Genomic DNA, 6,000 nt, shown 5'->3' with positions numbered 1-6,000 from the left:
GCAATGGGAAGATGTGAATGAAGAGTGTGGAAATTGTGTTCAAGCAGTTGGGGAAACAGCGGTTATCTTGTAAAAGCGGAAAAACCTCTTGGCTCTTTATATTTGGTGACAGATCTTAAATCAAAACCACACAGTTCATTTGGCAGATTACAGACCCTTGCATGCGGTTTGAAGTTCATCCCAAGATCATTTTCCATGCAAGCAGATAAATTTAATTTATATTTGATTATTCCAGGGACACTTTCTAGGTCAACAGCAGCACCAGTGATGTCTGAAGCAGTGGATGGAACTAAATTCATATCGCACCCTATGAAATTTCAGGCAGTTTACATACAGAAATGAATGGCGCTGAGCATACAGTAACACCAGCAGTTTCAGACAATGGTATTCTTAAACACAGGCTGGAAATCTGAAGCGTTTTTGTTGCTGCTGACTTTATTTTGCATTCCCATTATTTCATAAACTGGCGACTCCTCTGGACTCTCGCCCAGCGTACGCTGGGATAGACTCCAGCCTCCCACAACCCTGCACATGATAGGTAGCTTCAGAAAATGGCTGGATGAATTAATTTCAGAAATTGTTAAACATGAGGGTGTTTGAGAAGTGTATTCTTCTTTTCCTTGTACGGCATATGAATTAACACTGAAGATGAATGTGTATGAATTGGAATTTGAAACGTCAGACAAGATTTAAGTCTGGGTCTCACAAATCTGTGTCTACACATCTTTTGTGAAATGGAAAAAAAAACCTTGCATAATTCTTTCTCAGAGCAATATTAAAGAGTTTTTAATTTTTTTGGTTCCCATCATTCTACTGCCAGGGCCCCTTTCTTGTTTGAGACATTTTGGCAGCTAATTCTAAATGCACTCGTTAAATATGTGAAGAAAGAGAGATGTACTGTTCTCGCTTACTGGCTTATGATTCATTACCAGAAACAGTGTCTGGTTTTTCCTGTTTGACGCTCAAGGGCAGAAAACTCTCCAATATGTCACCCCAAAAAAAAAAAAAGAAAAGAAAAATTCTCCTTCTTTCCTTTATGCAATTAATTATGTTATGAGCCCTCAGATTTATCTTGTAAGTCTTTGGAAGGGACCCAGACCCAGGCTGACGACCACCGGTCATAACTACACATTTCTATATAAAGTAGTTAAAACTAGCTCCACTTCAATCAGCTACAGCTGTCAAATGCTTTACATGCACTGATGCATTCATATAACAAGCTAATAATGTAATATGATGTAACATTCACATGGTTCACATGTTTATGTTTTATTAAGGACTACTTTTACTTTTGATCCTTAAAGGACATTTAGCCCAAAATGCCTCAGTACTTTCACTGAAATAAGATTTTAATTGAAGGACTTTTGCTTGTAATGGAATAGCTCAGCCTTTTTACTGAAAGTAAAGGATCTGAGTACTTCTTCCACCACTGCTCAGCTTTAGCAGGACAAATCTGTATTCCCAACAGGTTTTCTATAGCACTTTTCAGTGTGCACAAGAAAATGAGGACATCCCTACAGCAACTCTTAGCACAACAGATGTCAGCATCCATTTCTGTAAACCCATCTCTCTTTCCCCCCTCTCTCTCTCTTTCTCTCCCCACTTTCACATCAGAGTTAAGCTCATCTTTGAAGCATTTCACACATACACGCTTATCTGCCCTCACACCTTTGTCGCACAGCAACATGCCTCTCTCTGTGGCGCCGGCATTTGCCAGGACGCACTCTGGACTGATAAGAACCTCACAGCCTCATCTTCTGGCTTCACTTATCACTCTTGAGCAACAAGGGAGAACTGTCTATCTGTTCATGTTTCTCTTCCCTTGATAAGTAGAGACTGGACACTTTGGTCTTCTTTGCTTTGAGCGTTCCTCAAAACTGCCGTCTTGTGCCAGCAAAAGCATCTAATGCTGCTCAGGGACTTAAGAGCTGCATTGGATGGGAGATAAGCTGTTTTTTTTTAATTGCAGTCTACCTGACACATCACAGGGAGGGGTGCTGTCATTTTCTGAGACAAGAAATGTGAAGCAGGAAGTAATAAAGGCCGGGAAGATTATATTAAAGTAAACAGAGACGAACACAGTTTATGTCTGCCCGGATGACTGGAGTTGGCATCTAAAACTGCCCACAGATGGCCTGCTGAAAATACCCAGCACTGAAGGCTGGAGGGTGGCTGCAGTGGACGGCTGCTGGTGCTGTGCCACACAAATCTTTCTGGTACATTCAGTCAAGTCCAACTTCCAGAGATAACCGATGTCCATTACTAGACTAGGCAGCAGTGACACAAAGGAGTCTGGGTCTATAGGGCTGAGCTATGGCAGAAAAGGTTATCCAGACACACACGCAGAACTCCCACCATGCAGCTGTAATTGGTCTAACCCTATAATCCTGATGCATAATATTCAAAGACCCTTTTCTGGTAAAAGAAAACAAATGCTTGTGTATTTTTTTTTCTTTTAGAAACTGGCTTGGACATTTATGGCCATCTAATGTTAAGAAAAATAGTGGTTAATGTCACTGTTGTTATGCTACAGAAAATGCCAGCAGGTCCAGGTGAGGAAATGAGATGCGTTTTTATTTCTATTATTCACTTTCCTTGTTCCTTCATCTGCTGTAGTCAGACTTTAATCTATCATAAAGAAAGAATAAAGTAGTATTCAATAGAGCACAGACATCAACAGCAGAGTTCAATCAGCAGCCTAATCAAAAGGCTTATGGGGCTAAATTAGCATTATTATTACACAACTACAGTGATAATATCCCACACAAACTCAGCATACTGACGCACACAGATGATGATTCTTATCCAGTGAAGTGTCAGAGAGAGAGAGGTGGTCGGCTGTGTGTGATCGAGCCTGAACGGCTCTGGAAGGATAAACCTTGGAGATGAAATCAGCCCCCAACCAGGACAGATCATTTAGCCGCGGTATCAATCTCATCTCCATTAACCAACAGCAGACAGCCTCATCACTGGGAGCACCACAAGAGTGACAAGAGATGACAAATATCGATCAAGACATCAGATCATGTTTGCTCAAAAGCTTGTAATACAGCCTCCCCTTTTTTTTTCAACCTGACAGATATGATCAGTGCCAAGGTGCATATGATGTTTAAGGAACAGGATTTTCAAATGTTGACAGATCATACTGACCGTCAAATATGTGAACGTGAACTTGCAATTTAATTCACATGCACATCAAGTTGATAAGAGGTGTGTTTTGGATTGAAGTTCAAGGCTGCCACCGTGTGGCTAAAACAATGCAATGCGGTTTCAGTGACAAGAGGGGCCACTAAAAGATATTTACAGTCACACAAAACAAAACAAAAAGACAACACAGCTAGTTTTTGAGTATACTTATCAAATGTAAAACATTTTAATTTAATGTTAAAAATGGCATTTTTAAAGTAAGGTTTATTCTTTAACACTACCGGGCAGCTCAATTGTATGAATTAATTCAAACTGCTTTAAAATTCAATTGTTGCTGTAAGCGGTTCACTCTCCTTCTGTTACAGGCACATAGTGAGAGGTGAATTAGTTGGATTGAAAAAAGAATAGTAAAGTAGTGAATAGTAAAGTACATAGAAAACAAATTGAATTTGAGCACACAGTTGTAGCTGCTCTAGAACAGCTACCAAAGGACCTTGTGGTGATTTGTCAACTAAACATAGTTTCATTCAGGACCTACAATTACTTGAGTCATTAAATTTTGATTTTAAGAGAGTAAGTAATTCTGTATTTTCAGTTCTTTAGTTTGTGGTGGATTTAATTCAGTAGTTTCCGAGTTAAAGAATTTACTTTCAGTTCATTCACTGATTTGTGCACTTTGGTATATAAACAGGTTTTATTGATTTATTATCTTTATACAGTAATTTCTAAAGATTCTGTAAACATTAAATATAACTGAGAGACTACCACCACATTGGTTTTTTTTAGATATTGTTAAATATCTTGAAGGATTCAGATTTTGATGACTGAGACGTCCTCGGGCTTGTACTGATGTTGTACTGATAACTCTGAGCAGCAGAGGGCAGAACAGCACCACATTTCAACACTTCAGTCTAACTACAGTCTTGTGTTTCAGCCCAGCAAGCAGCTGGAGCCAAGAGCCTTCCCAAAATGATCTGCAGGCACTTAATCTCACCAATGAAATCATATTGCTCATAACCCCATCAAAAAGAAATTGAATGTTAATATTGCATTAGTCGAAATCTTTCCATAAACCTCCCTCTGATCTCACTTTGCATGGATTGAGATGATCTTATGATAGCCTTGAACGAGCAGACTGTCCATCATAAGGGATACTGTGAATTACCTCCTCATATCCAATGTAAACAGCTTGATCTTCAGCAAATCTGATCTATCACCAACTTCTATTCCACTCTCAGAGGATTAAATAGCTTTGCACTTTAGAGGAATAATCCTCACTCTGTATATGTCTTGGTCTCAATAACTGAGGGTCTGTGGAGGTGAGGGCTCGGTCCACTGCAAATCATTTTGCTCACTCAGCCTCAAATGTTTTTTTTTTTTTTTACACTTCTTTAAGGAGGGTGTGGAAAAAAAAATCACATTTTGTGTGATGTTTGTTTCCAGATTTAAAGCGTGACCCTAATTCTCCTGAAATTTAAGACCAAATCAAAATGTTCTAAATTGTGTGAATAACAAAGATCCAACTGCTGCGAGCAAATCATCCTTCAGAAGTTACCAATTTTAGGTTTTGATAAGGTCACGGTGCAGTCGAAGGCCAAAAAAAGTTCAGATTCAGATCAGGTTGGTCTCAAAGGTCTTACTGAGGTATAACTGAGAAAAATCAACTGAAAACAAGACAAGAGTCTACAGCCATGCCAGTAGCTCTGTACGGCTGTGCTCAGGCACAGCTGCACTTTGAGCTTGATGCAAAAATTCCTGTGGTAACTTGCTCACAATGAACATGGTGACATGCAGGTGTAACGTTTACTTTGTTCACCATATTGTTTTAGTGTGTTAGCAGGCGTTTTGCAGTCATTTGATTATAAACGTATTATAATCAAAGTATTGGACAAATTTAAGAAATGGACCCGATGAGGGTGTAAGATCAGAACTGAAGGGATCACCAAAAGCATTACAGTCCACCCTCAGTGTACCAAATTTCTTGGTAAGCCACTGAATAGCTGCACAGTCACTCAACTAAAAATGTCAACTTCATGGTGCCGCTCGAGGAGAAGTCAGATGGGCATCAAAGTCAGCTAGCTCATTTAGCTTCATCCTCTGTGGAGATACAAAATACAGTTGCAAAATATAGTTGCAATCAACACAGTTGTTGAGATATTTCAGTCTAGTGGTGGACCAACCTACATTGCCATCCTTAAAACCATATTGCCAGCATGGCTAAAAATATCATTTGGTGATTTAGAAAGCAGATGAATGAGCAGTTGAGCTGCACAATGGTGAAAAAGACAAACAGTGAGATTAGCCTAAAATCAAGACTGATTCGAGAATCAAGCCCAGTGTGCTGACACTGTTTCAGCTTAAATCTACCTGAAACAAGATATTGAATCCCTGTCTGCTCTGGAGACTGCTCTGTAGAAGATATTAAGTTCTGTCCTCAAAATAAAACCACGAAAGTGTATTTTTCTTTTCAGAAAAGAGCCTCTTCATCACAAAGGTACCGTTCAAATCTCAGGTACACCACTCTTTACTTCCACTATTTAGGTGATCAAGCATCTTCTTAAATCCACACCTCACAACACACAAATCAGGGTTATTCCCAAGTTCGGTGCATCAACATTTACCACCCTGACACAATCCAGTCCATCTCCCAGCCACCATTAATTATTATGTGTGCTTATCTCTGTCAACAATGTGATTAGCAACCTTTTTTCCATTTCAGAACATTATGGTTCCAATCTGAGAGTCATTCAGTGCAGGGACATGCAGCAGCATACTGATAGCCACTGTCCCTTGCCCTTTGAAATTGCTGTGTGTTTAATAGGAGTAGAACTCAGTTGTTCAACTCATTGGGAA

Source organism: Toxotes jaculatrix, chromosome 17, assembly GCF_017976425.1.
Source record: "Toxotes jaculatrix isolate fToxJac2 chromosome 17, fToxJac2.pri, whole genome shotgun sequence".
Taxonomy (NCBI): Eukaryota; Metazoa; Chordata; class Actinopteri; family Toxotidae; genus Toxotes; species Toxotes jaculatrix.
This window is presented reverse-complemented; position numbering follows the sequence as displayed.